This window comes from Benincasa hispida, chromosome 11 (assembly GCF_009727055.1).
Source record: "Benincasa hispida cultivar B227 chromosome 11, ASM972705v1, whole genome shotgun sequence".
NCBI lineage: Eukaryota > Viridiplantae > Streptophyta > Magnoliopsida > Cucurbitales > Cucurbitaceae > Benincasa > Benincasa hispida.
The window spans coordinates 12,317,262-12,332,102 of record NC_052359.1 but is presented as its reverse complement, the minus strand read 5'-3'; positions in this window follow the sequence as shown (position 1 = coordinate 12,332,102).

Genomic DNA, 14,841 nt, shown 5'->3' with positions numbered 1-14,841 from the left:
ATTTTTTTTTATCGTCAAACCTTTGGATTCTATCATTTCTCTCTCTTCTCTCATCTTTGCTGTTTGGATCCCCAAATATACTATCCATATTATATAAAAATAAATTATATGATATGTGAAATAATAAAGTTAACTTAGAAGATTCAATATATATACATACAATATATCAATTAGTAATTGGGATAATTACCTTCAATATATATACATACATACATTCAATATATATTTACATACAATATACAATATACCAATTAATTGAGCAGCAATATGAAATATATTTTGTTGGTATGTTTTATCGATTGAAGAGAATTAGAATTAATACAGTTTTTGAAAAGAATATATGAAAAATAATATAATATGTTTTACAAATTGAGGAAAAATTTTGAGATTGTTCAGTTTATTTCATAAATGATTTGAGAAAATACGTGTATATTTGAAAATTAATCAACAATAGCAAAACATAAAACTAAAAAATAAAAGAATGAAATAAAAAAAACAAATAGAAAAAAATAGAACTAATCTCATTCACAAAAAAACTGCATCATCCTTCAACTCAACTGCACAACAAACACAGACAATAATTACCAGACAATTTAACTCCCATGATAATTTAACTCTCCAACCTACTCAACTCTCTACTTTTATCACATACCAAACACACACTTAGTTTCTTAACTTAATAAATTTTGACTAATATATTTATTATTAATATATTTAACAAACACATACCAAACACCCTTAGTATGCATTGTGTCATATTTGCTAATATTTTGAGTCTTGAATTATATTAGTAAATATAAAAAATTGTAATAAACGAAAAAGTGGATTGGGGTTATCGGGCTTCTAATAAAGTAATAAAGGCAGCTTTAACGAAGAATCATAGCGCCGGTTGAATTTTCGATAAACAAATTTTAAGGACCCAAAATGTCATACCTCAATCTCTCGATAACCCATTCGAGGTTCAATGAAAACATATTAAATCTTTGCAACTTGGAAGAGGAGAAGTTAGTTCCCAGTAAGTGCTCGAGGGTTCCCCCCTCAGAATTTCGATTCGAGGGCTTGCATACAGTTATTGGTTTCAATTGAGGTTGATGTAGTTTTTATTGTTAGATAAATTAATACTAAATTAGTTATTTAATTGTATCTAGACTTATCATTTTATTTCACATTATTAATTAATTTATAATTTATTATATTGTATGTATTTTAAAATTTTACATGACTTGAGTTTCAACTCGTAATTATTTGATAAAAGTTTAAGAAAAAAATTATAAAAAATCGAATCAATTAAAATTTGAAAATATATGTGAAAAATATATTAATATGGAAGAGTAGTATTTTAATATATTTATTTAAATAGTTAAGAAATTAGCATATTTTTAGGAAAGTTGAATCTAGAAGCTACTATTATCACTTTCACTCGTTAGCTAGAATTTTAAAAGTGGTTCTCTTAAATTATTTAATAATTTAATTTATTAAACAGTAAAGACGATTAAGATTTTCTCAAAATCACCTTCTACAATTGCAAATGGAGCCTACAAAGTTTGGTCTGACCATTCTTTTGAGTGTCATCACTTATTATACATTTGTTATAGTTCACCGAAGATAAGGGTGAATTTAGTATAAGCCGAGCTCCCTTCAACTTTATGCTCTCTCTATACAACTAGTATAATATCAAAATAATTAACTAGCCCAATGGTAATTTGCTTTTAACCCTTCTAAACCTAAGTTCAAACCCTACTCATTACATTTATTTTTATTAAATCATATAAAGCCCCGTCAACAAAATTTTTGGATCCATCACACAGGAGATGGTGTATACTCGTACTTATGGTGTCAATGCACAATCTTCTACTTGCATACAAATACAAGGTATTTGTGTAATTGATCATGTTAAAATTGGTTGCCCAATTTCTTTAAATAAATTATATTTGTTTGTATTTATGGGGCTTAGTATTAGAAGATTAATAGTTACTTTGAATACAAGTTATTTATATTTTGGTTCATCATATTGAAATGGGTTGTCTGGTTCCTTCCAATACAATGTTTTTTAGTACAGTGTATTTTGTAGGTTTTTTGAATTACCAAATCAGCTCTACTTGATTTGATAAGTTCGTGAAAAAAATGTAAATTTAATGTCTTTGATACCAACTAAATCTTTTTCTATTTGTATTTTCAGATTAATATAGATTTTTGGAATCCATCAGGTATTTTCCTTTAATCCTGAATGTTGGCTATTTACCTAATTTTGGAACTTTTTTTTGTTATTTTTCAAAATAAATTGTCAAAATTGTCATTTCAACCGTAAAATATTTTAATTCCAACGTAATTTCACAGTCATTTAACTTTAGATATTTAACTTTCATACATGTCATTAACAAAACCTATGTTGAAAAAATGAGAAAATTGTCCAAAATAAATTCTTAAGGAGTTGGAAAATAACTTGTGAACTCCACTTTTTGTTTGATCCAAAGAATTGGTGGGTCCTACTACTAAAAAGCACATTTAAAATTTGTTATAGTATTTTTCTCAAGCCATCTGGGATGAGTTCGAACCCAAGATTTAGTTAAAAACATGAAAAATTTTAGTCCATCACATGTCTAGATTTATTAATAAAAGTTTGATTTCACCATTATGTCCCCAATTATTATATTATTTTATTATTGTGAACCGAGTTAATTAGAAATCCACCAATTGGCTTGCTCAACAAATTTAGGATCTCAAATTTCCTCTCATATTTTTTAGTTTCATTCTCTTTTGAACACATTGTTTTGCACAAAAATCACAAGAAAAAGGTATATATTTCGCTTTCTTTTTATTTAATATGTTTGTTTTCTAACGCTCATGCTTTTGACTAAAAGAAGTGTTTTGTCGTTCGGTACAAAATCATTTATCCCGCCCGAGATTCATACGTATTGCCCCAAGATTGACTAAAATGACTAAATCTCAGGCGAGACATTGAAATTTTTGGACTGAGATTCATCATTCTCCCTTGAATTTTTATAGATTTTTGTAACTTTTTGTATATTTGTTTTCCTTTTTCTAGGATGCCTCACATATTTATTTGTTTTGGTGGCAAATTAAAAGATAATGAGAAAGAATATGTAGGAACCAGTTGAAACGTTTGATTGTAGATATCAGAGTAACTTTTGAATTTTTTTTACGCCTAGTGTATAGAATAAGTGGTATAAATTTTGCTGAATTTGTTATAAGATGTTTGTATAATATTAGGTTGAATGTTTTTGCTTTTATGATTAGTAATCAAGAAGACATCCATTTCTTCTTAACTAATAATGATGTGCCTCAATGTCTAAATTACCAATAGTAGTGCAAAACGTTAGGAGTGAGTTACCGTCATTTCCAATCCAATTGGCCCAAAATATACCCTTATTTTTCTCCCACCTTGATTTTATTCTTGAATACCACATGAGTTTGAATGATGTGTGATCCTTGAGTCCACTAGAATTGGGAGATGATACTCATGAGTTGTTGATTAGGGAGCTGGTCTTTGGTATAGATATGTCAATGGATTTCGATGTCAATGTTAGTGTAGAAAATATGAATATATCTGAGGCAAATGTTAATGTCGTTTATGGTAATTCACTTAAGAATCAACATTAATGACCCATAGAGGTTGAGTTGACAATGAATGTAGAATCACAGATTGATAGAGAATCGTTGACAGAGAGTAAACTGACAATCAACGACGAACATTCAACGGATTTGATATCAAGTGGTGAGATTGAATAAATATGATAGAACTCGGTTATATATTTACTATTTTGGCTAAAATAAGCCTAGAAAGCCGAGACTCCCTCCGTACACAAGCTCTCTGAGCTATTCTTAGATCAAATTTTGGATGTCTTGCCTCACTCCCCCTCCCTAACTTTATACCCAAAATGGTAACAAACTCATCCCTTGTGGCCCCCACACAATCTTCCTTTTCTAACTAATTTTATTCCCTTATATTTCCTCATTTACATTTGTGCTCTCCCTCCTAATCTTCCTATTGTGTTTCCTTTCATATTTCTTAATTATAGGGGGTCTATCATTACCCTCCCCCAAAATACCACCTTGTCCTCAAGGTAAAAATATAGAAATTGTTGGTGATTTGTGCTCCGTTTTCCTAAGTTGCATCTTCGGTTGGCATTCCCTCCCATTAAATAAGTACCTCAAAATCAGTTGGTGATAGTTTAATGGTGCCAATCTTTCTAATCCCCAAAATAGCCATTGGATGAGGCTTTGTTTGCCCTTCTTTTTTCCATGCCAGTGGAGTAGAAATCCTAGGCATCAGAGTACCTACGAGCCTCCTTAGTTTTGAAATGTGAAGTACTGGATGTATGTTGATAATGGGGGGAAGATCTAGTTTGTATGCGACTGGCTCGATCCTTTGAATGACTTGAAAGGGACTGATGAAGCGGAGTGCCAACTTCGGGTGTTTATGAATTAGTAGGGAACTTTGGCAATATGGTTTGAGCTTAACATACACCCAATCAGAGATTTCAAATTCTACCTCTCGTCTTTTAGTATCAGCTAATGCCTTCATCCTTTGTTGAGTAGCTTCTAATGTGCTTTTGAGTTGTTTGAGCATTTCATCCCTGTCTTTCAATAACACATCTACTTCCCCCACCACTACGTTTCCTGACTCATAAGAGACTAATGGGGGCACCAGTCGACCGTAGACTACTTCATAAGGTGATTTTTTTATTGCTGTGTGGTATGATGTATTGTAGTTATATTCCGTCCCTGCCAACCATTTAGACCATTTCGATGGTGTTTCCATGGCAAAAAAATGGAGGTAAGCTTCTAATCCACGGTTAACCACTTCAGTTTGCCCATCTATTTGTGGATGATATGACGTGCTTCTTTTCAACTGAGTATCCATTAGCTTGAATAGTTCTTCCCAAAACAGGCTAGTGAAGATTTTGTCTTTGTCTGATATTATGCTCCGGGGGACTCCATGTAATCGAACGACCTCTCGAAGGAATATCCCCGCTACTATGGTTACGGTGTATGGATGGCGAAGGGCGATTAAGTGTACATATTTGAACAAACGGTCTACCACCACCAAGATAGAATTATGTCCCTCGGATTTTGGCAATCCATCTATGAAGTCCATACTGATGTCATTCCAAATAAGTTCTGATATTGGCAATGGATGTAGTAACCCTGCTGGTGCTAGAGACAAGTATTTGGCTTGTTGACAAACCGAATAGTCACCTACAAATTCTCTTACCCGGGCCTTCATTCCTTTCCAAAAGAACTCATTCTTGAGCCATTGGTACATCTTGACTACTCCGTTGTGACCTTCAATCGGGCTGCTGTGAAATTCTTAGAGTAGTAGTAGGATTGTCGGGGATGAAGGTGGTAGTACGATCCGCTGCTTGTACAACAAGAGTTCCCCTTTGACCGTGTACCCTTGCGGATGTTCTCTCAGATGCCTTGTAACTTCTGGTCTTGATCAATTTGGCTACTAAACATGGCTGGATTAAGCGAGTCGATCATACTCAACACGTCAGCTCCATTGAGGAAGGCAGCCGGGACAGTGCATCAGTGACTGAGTTCTTCAAGCCCTTCTTGTATTCAATTTCAAAGTCATACCTAATCAATTTGGTTACCCATTTCTAATATTCCCCGACGATGATCTGTTGTTCTAGCAAGAACTTGAGACTTTTCTGATTGGTGAGCATGGTGAATTTTTGGCCCAATAGGTAAGGTCTCCATTTTTTGACAACCATGACTATCGCAATCAATTCATGTTCATACACGGCTTTGAGGCGATGTGTTAGGGGCAGTGCTTGGATGAAATAGGCTATCGATCGACCCTCCTACATCAGTACCGCCCTAACGCCTACCTCTGATGCGTCTGTTTCTACCACAAATACTCGATTGAAGTTGGGAAGTTTTAAGACAGAGAGGTATGCCATCCTTTGCTTCAATGCTTCGAAGGCCGCTTGAGCTTCTTCATTCCATCGAAAATTCTCCCCTTTGAGTTGTTGAGTTAGTGAAAATGCGATGGTGCTGTAGTTTGCTACAAATTTGAAATAATACCCGGTCAGCCCAAGGAATCCCCTTAACTGTTTCATAGAGGTCGGTGTTGGCCAATGCACCATGGCTTCAATTTTTTATGGATCGGCTGCTACTCCCTCAGCTGAAATCATATGTTCCAAATATTCAATTTGGCTGGATGCAAATGTACACTTCTTGAGATTGGCCACCAGCTAGTTGTCCTTCAAAACTTGCAACACAAGAGACAAATGTTGAACATGATCATAGATCGATGGGCTATAGATTAAGATATCATCAAGGAAGACCAACACAAATTTACATAAATAAGGCCGTAAGAGATTGTTCATTACCAATTGGAATGTCGATAGGGCGTTCCTCAATCCGGACGGCATAACCAGAAATTCGTAGTGGCCTTCATGGGGTCGAAATGCTGTTTTATGGACGTCTGTGGGTGCTACCCTGATTTGGTGGTAGTCTAACTTCAGGTCGACCTTAGAGAAGACCCTTGCTCTGGCTAGTTCATCGAGTAGCTCATCTACAACCGGAATGGGAAAGTTGTTTGGTATTGTCACCTGATTTAGGGCCCTGTAGTCCACATAAAAATGCCAGCTGCCATCTTTCTTCTTCACTAGTAACACCGGACTGGAGAATAGACTCGTGTAGGGCTGAATAACTCCAGCTGTTAGCATTTCCTCCACTAGTCTTTCGATTTCATCCTTTTGGAATTGGAGGTATCAGTATGGTCGGATATTCATGGGGCCGGCTCTGGGTTTCAGTTCAATGTGGTGATCGTGGCATCGTACTGAAGGAAGTCCCTCCACGGTCTGGAACACTGATTGGAATCTTTATAGAACCTCTCGAATATCGGGATGGCTCCCTTCCTCTGTTCTAGTCAGGAGTGAATTTAGCTCTAGTAAAATCCCTTGGCCTTCTTCTTTGACGAGCTTCAACATGGATTTAAGGGATATTTGGGCCTTCATTAAGCTTCGGTCCTCTTTTAGGTGTACTCTCCAATCGCCGACCTGAAAGTCCATTTCAAACGTACTCTAGTCGCATTCTACCTGCCCCAACATCATCAACCATTGGACCCCCAAGACTACATCGACACTGCCCAGATGTAAGGGAAAGAAGTCATTAATGATAGTAAGGTTTGGAAGGTTTAATATTACACCTTTACAGATGTCGGTCGTCCAGACAGAGCTCCCCGTGCCCAGCATCATGCCATAGCTTGTCGTAGGCATTTGTGGCAGTTCGAGGACCGCTACCAGCTTCTTATCAATGAAGTTATGGGATGATTTGCTGTCTATTAGTACAATCACGTCTTTGTCCTCGATTGCCCCCTTAACTTTAATTGTTCATGGTGAGTCGATTCCGGCTAAGGAATTGAGTGATAATTCTGCAACTTCGTTCTCTATGGTATCGACCACCATAGATTCTAAGGTCGCCAGAGGTGCTACTTTGGGTTTGCCCGGTTCTTTTTCTACTCCGACTTCCCTTCGTCTCCTTCCTCATTATGGTGTAACAGGATAATTAACTCCTTCTTTTTGCAGTGGTGGCCCGGGGTGTACTTCTCATCACAGTGATAGCATAGACCCTTATCTCTCCAGTTCTGCATCTCGCTATCGGACAGACGTTTGAACGCACCGACGGTAAATGGTTTTCCGTTCACATCCCTCAAGGTTATAGAGTTAGAGGACGTACCTATGCCGTGGCTCGGGTTAAGTGAAATGGTCTGGGTTGTGCCAGTCTGACCCATAGTTGCGTTGAGGCTTGCTGTCGCCTCGGACCCAGTTGGCTTCGATGGGCTTGGGCCACTCCCTCCCCATTTTTTTCTCCAAGCCTCCTCTGTATCTTCAATAATTTGGGCCATTCTCATTTTTTTCTTAATCCCTTTAAGCTTAAACATCCTCATTTCGACTTGTATATTTTCTTTAAGCCCACTAACAAATTTACTTTCCAATGTCTCATCCGAAAGATCTTTCAGCAACTCAGAAAGCTGTTCGAATCACCGTCGGTATGCTCGGACACTGCTTTCCTGCTTCAGCCTGAGGAACTGAGCTCAACGATCTTCCTTTTTGACCGGTAAGAATAGTAATAGTAGTTGGTCTTTAAACTTAGCCCATGTGTCCATCAACGTTCGTTCTTCTTCCCATTAGTGCCATTCGAGGGTTTTTTCTTCCAGACACAGGATTGCAATTGTCTTTCTCAGTCAGTCGGTTCACCACGAAGTACTTTTTGACTCGATGAAACCACCTCAACAGATCTTCTCTTACCTTACCCTTGAAGATGGGAATCTCCAACTTCCTCAATCTCATATCGAACAGTAGCACGTCTTTCCTTTCCCTGCTCTCTCTTCCTTCGTCGGTTGCTTCCCCTTGTCCATCACAGTTCGCTCAGACGAGCCTGACTCCACGTTGCCGAGAACTTCTATCTTTTTTGACCAAACCTCCAATGCCCACAACATATTTTGCTTGAGCGTCTCTCCCAGTGCTTCCATCTTGGCAGCCATGGCGTGTTCGGTAACCTGCTGCATTTCCACGAATGTTTGGTCCATCTGGGTCTCCATCCCCACTTGTAGTAAGGTCAGTTGCTCCTCTAATGCTATCATTCTTGCTTCCATTTTCTTCACCATACCCCTAAGGAGGAATGACTCTTATACCAAATTGATAGAACTCGGTCATGTATTTTCTATTTTGGCTAAAATAAGCCTAGGAAGCCGAGACTCCCTCCGTACACAAGCTCGCTGAGCTATTTTCAGATCAAATTTTGGATGCCTTGCCTCACTCCCTCTCCTTAACTTTATACCCAAAATGGTAACAAACTCATCCCTTGTGGCCCCCACACAATCTTCCTTTTCTCACTAATTTTATTCCCTTCTATTTCCTCATTTACATTTGTGCCCTCCCTCCTAATCTTCCTATTATGTTTCCTTTCATATTTCTTAATTATAGGGGGTTTATTAGAATATCAGGCGAGATACATGCCTTTTCAAGTGGAATACATGTAATCTCAGGTTAGATTTGACCTCTTCCTAGATGTGCTAATACTTATTTCTCCAGTTAGACAATGAAATACAACAAATAAAACCAAAACATCCAAAAACATGTAAAAATCATTAAAAAGCGCGGTAGATTGTCTCAAATTTTCATATAGTTTCTAAACCCTAACAAAGTTACAAATTTAAAAATCAAACCTTTTATGAAACCAACAACTAAGGATAATGCTACCTTTGCTATAGTGAATTTTGAAATCAAGCGAACTGATGCAACGATACTTGGAGAATTAGCGAGTATTAGAGAATAACACTTGAAGATGTGAAGAAAATCGAAGAAAATATCATGAAGAAGAAGGAAAATGAAGGGAAACGTTAAAGTTTTTGAATCGGGGGTATTTTGATCATTTCACAGATAAAAAATATAAGTTGTATTGTCTCACTATAATCTTGGAAATCGATCCGCCTAAGATATAGCTATCCCTATCGAGTTTTAGAAGACTATACTATTTTTGTAAGAGAAAAATTTTAGAGAATTATTTTGGATAATTTCTCAAACAAAATTGTTCCTCTTAATTTGGCTCTTTAATTTTTTTTTTCTTTGTGTAGCCTTTCTTTAATTATTAACTATTTAGTTCCCTAAAACTTTTTAGCCTTAATTTTCCTATAAAATAATTATCTTTCAATTACAAAAAAGATAAATCTCTCTCCCACATCTAACTTTGTTTTATTCACGCTAATTTATTTATCACTCCCTTTTTATTTTTTAATTTATATATATATATATATATATATATATATATATATATATATATATATATTATATATATTTCTAATAATTCATTGCTTTTTATTTCTTCTTTTAAACGTAATCCCCTTTTTATAATTTGATGTTTACAAACTTACTCTAAAAAACAAATATGAATCCTTAAAAAATTACGGTAGTGTCTCTTTGGTGTATGAAAGTTTTAAATTAAGTAAACATTAATCATTAAAAAATTTGGGTAGATCTTTTTGGTTCTTGATATTTTAAAAGGGACACTTTCACTCATTAAAAAAAACTTAATATCATATCTTTCTTGGAATGAGTCGATTAATATATATAATATATTTATATATATGTTAAGGTGGCAATCTTTTAGAAATAGACACTTCCAAAATTTTAGTATATATATTACAGCAATCAAAACTAGAAAAGCTAAAATCTGGAATAAGGGTTGGTATGGATTGTATTTTCAAGTGTTTAATTAAAAAAATAAATTATTTTGGAAGAAATTGAATTGTTTGACAATCATTTAAAATAGTTTTTCAAGTATATTTTAATAAGTGATAACTTAAAATGTCTGTAACATAGGGATAAGGTTGGGTGCCTTATGTGAGTAGGGATACCCTATACAAAGAGTTTGTATAAGACCGGGCTACAAAATATTTAATCTCTCTCTATATAACACTGTTAATTGAAGAGGCATTTAAACGTGATGTTCTGTTCATAGATTCGAGCCTTAGCAGCGTGGTTTTTCCTATTTTTCTAGTAATTCTTTTGCTTTGTAATTAAATCAATATAATTTGATTATATCAAGGAAAATTCTTATAAATAGAAAAATTCCAAAAATATTTACATTTTATAGCAAAAAGTTCCAAATGTGTTTTGTACTTTTGAAACTTTTTGCTATAAAGTGTAAATATTTTTAAATATTTTTTTTTTATATTTAAAAGGACTCCTTATATTAAGGGAATTTCTTATAAATAGAAAAATTCCAAAAACATTTACATTTTATAGCAAAAAGTTCCAAAAGTGCTTTGTACTTTTTGAAAATTTTGCTATAAAGTATAAATATTTTTTAAATATATAATTTTTAATATTTAAAAAGCACCCTATTGTTAATTATCCAAATATAAGTGTTATATTGGGCCAAGTTAACAATAACTTAGATAAATTATTAGTCGAATTTACAAAGTAGGATTAACCCTAGTTTCTAAAACACCTAGTGGGAGGAAAAAGATGTATATGATATGTCATTTTCCATCAATGTTCTCCCTAAAAGTTCACACTGTGAGATCCATGTGGGAGGTGAATGGAGAAAGTGCTTATAGTAAGTGGAAGAAGGATGTGTGTCAACACATCCTACGATCTCCTTCATTGGTTCGTAACATTTTTCCATACTCGGCCTCGCATTCCCTTAAGGAAGGTGTTTGCATGGAAAGGGATAGAGCAAACTCTAGATGGATATGATCACTATGATCAATTGCATCATGATAACGGGCAGAAATGTACGTTATCATAGTGCTAAGTTCTTAAAACAATGTTGGATTACACTGATAAAACATGTTAAATTGTGTCCATCAAGAGATAGGAATGAGCACTATTTGTTATCAACGTATGCATGCATCCTAGAGATAGGATATGATTGTATGCGGTCACCTTGCTTTTATGCATTTTGCATCATTGTATAGGACAAGAGTAGAGACTTAGAGATAAGCTCTATGGACACTTTGGCATTCAACACATGCGTCCTAGACTTAGGAGCATCGCATTTGCATTGGAAAATGACTTGTTGTGCATGGTGGTACATGATCGCATAGTCTGACACATTCCCAAGTAACGCTAGCTAAAGATCTTCTCAACTCGTTCATCGCATACTCAGTGCATCTATCACACAACTGACTTTTCTCAAATCCGCCGCATTTTGTTTATTTTCTCATTAACGCAATCAACAACAAACCAACAATATATCTGTAGTGCGAAGAGTGTAACTGTCGGTCTTTAGTGGAGTGTCCGATAGTTAACAGATGGTGGATAATGTAATTAAAGAGTTTAATTAATTATTCATGTACCGTTGAAGCTTCAAGCGACAGGTTCATAAGATCCCCTAGGTAGCTCAAAAAGATTTAGTTGAGAATCAGTTTTTAGGTTAATTTGAAATGTTCAAATTAATAAGAGGGAATTTAATTATATATGATATAATTAAATTAATTAAATTATATATGATATAATTTATATAAGGTATTTGATACATTAATATTTAATTGGAGGAAAAATATTTGAATATGATTCAAATATATTTTCTATGAATAAGATTCATAGTTGTTAAATTTAATATAAATATGATTTATATTAAATGCCATAAAATAGAGAAAAAGAACTATGATTTGTATATTGTATATGATGCAATATTAAAACTATATGTTATAAATATATATGATAAGTTGGTTACCATATTTATTTATATTATTAATTATTTGGATAATTAATTCCCTTTTTCTCTCTAACCACCTTAGTGCAAAGTTAATTGATTTTTTATGGCAAGTGGAATAAATAAAATAAGATTTTGTTATTCCAAATAAGAGTTACACGACTTGAGTCAAGACTACACGATTAACTCAGAGCCTATGCGATAAACTTTGCACTCTAAACGATTGAGAGTTTTTCCTATGCGATAAAGAATTTCTTCCTCAATCGTCTTCCTTCTCCAACTCCTAAACTTCCTCCTAACCAAAATAGCCAGAGCCCACCACTCCTGGGTTCTCACACCGAGAATACCAAGGTCACCAAGTGTAGTCTCCTACACTTTTGGTTCGAGTATTTTGGTTGATGTTTATTCGAGGAGAGTTCATTGCTGTTTGAGGAGATCGTGATTGTTCGAGGGATTTACTTGAAGAAGAATTCTTCAAAGGTATAATCTCTAAACCCTTGTTATTGATCAAAAGCATGTTGTAATTTATGTTATGATGCATAATATGTACTATTTTACTATAAATGTTTGTTTCAACCGAAATGAGAATTGGATGATCCGCTTCTGCTCATAGGTTCTCTGCAAAACGAGTTCCTTCATCTATTTTTCAGCTGCCCCAAAGAAATGAGAGGTGGTATCTTTTTTTATCCAAAAGAGAATAAAGTATTTGTATCGATAAATGCTACTTTCTTGGAGGAATACCGCATTAGGGAGCATAAACCACGAAGTAAAATCGTATTGAATGAGCTTTCCAACAAAAAGACTGGAACTTCAACAAGAGTTGTTGAAGAAACTAGCACTTCAACCAGAGTTGTAGATGTTGGTTCATCTAGTCAAGCACATCATTTCCAAAAGTTGAGGGTGCCTCAATGTATTGGAAGAATTATAACCAAACCTGCTCGTTATTTGGGTTTAACAGAAACTTAGGCTTCAAACTAAAAGATGACGTCGATGATCCATTGACTATAACCAGGCAATAGATGATGTGGACAAAAATTAATGGGTTAAAGCCATGAATCTGGAAATGAAGTCTATGTACTTCAATCATGTCTAGGATCTTGATGATCAACCTGATGGGGTAAAACTATAGGGTGTAAACCTTTAAGGCTAGATTAGTGACAAAGAGTTATACCCAGGTTCGAGGAGTCAACTATGATGAAACTATCTCACCTGTTGTCATGTTAAAGTCGATCCACATTTTCTTATCCATTGCCACATATTATGACTATGAGATATGACAAGTGGACGTTAAGACTACCTTTTTAAATGGTTATCTTGATAAGACTATCTACATGAATCAGCCAGAGGGTTTCATTGAACGAGGTCAAGGGTGAAAAGTTTGCAAGCTTAATTTGTCTATTTATAGATTGAAACAAACGATCTTGAAATATAAGATTTGATGCTGCAATCAAGTCTTATGGCTTTGATCAGAATGTTGATGAACTTGAAGGAGTAATATAACATGTAATGGAAGAATTCAGAATCAATAAGCATTTAAAGTACATTTAATTTGAGTTTTAAACATGTTACTCATGAAGTTTTCATAAGAGGGTTTGAACATGACAATACCTTTGTAGTTCTCTTCACGTTTTCAGCAGAATCTCCACAAGTTTGAGCTGGATTCTTCAAATAGACCACCAACAAGATCTTCTCCACTATGCTCAAGAAGGAATGTGTGATGAAAACACTCTAATCAAGCTGAATTGAAGATGAACTATAGAGATAGTAGTAGGATTTCGGTTTTACAGCAACTTGGATAAAGAACTCAGTTATCCTTCAATTCCATGCATGAAGCTTCATTATATAGGCTTAATTCATGTAGGGCAGCTCTTACTTGGTATTAATTGAAGAACTCATGGTGGATTTTGGTGATAAAACACCATAAATGATGTTAGTGGATTTTTTCAGTTTTTGGGAAAAATCCACTAACTCTTAATCAATTTCAATTAGATTGATTTTTCTTTTAAATAAAACTATTTTATTTAAATTTTAGTTTTATATAATTAATTCAAAATCAATTTAAATAAAACTAATTTAATTAATTTAATATCTTAATATTAAATTAATAAAACATCAATTCCACCAATATGATTCAAATTCATATAATCACTATTTAAATCATAATGTAAATATTAATTGATTCTCCAATCTCATTTTAATTTAAACGTTTTTAATTGCATCGTATACAATTACTTGAAAAACCCTAAAACCGAATTTGAACATTTTAAATTCATAACCCTAAATTCAAAATTCATCCAATTCATACTCAATTCATTATTCCAATTTATGAGCTAGTAGAAGGACCTATTGGACCTATATATCATAAGCTCCAACGATTTGTAATCAATTGGTTAAACTATTTAAACCGAATTAATTACTTTTCGTTAACTATCAAGACACACCACTATAGCTCGATAGTTGCATTCTCTTCACTATAGATGTATTTCTGTCCATGTAAACCATAATCAGTAAGTTGATCCTTCACAGGTTGTTCGTATTTACAGCTGGGTCAAAATTATCGTTTTACCCCTGTAAATACATCTTGTTTTCTAAGCTCCCACTGACCCTCTAATGAACAACTGATTCATGAGAAGGCGGGGCCCCAAT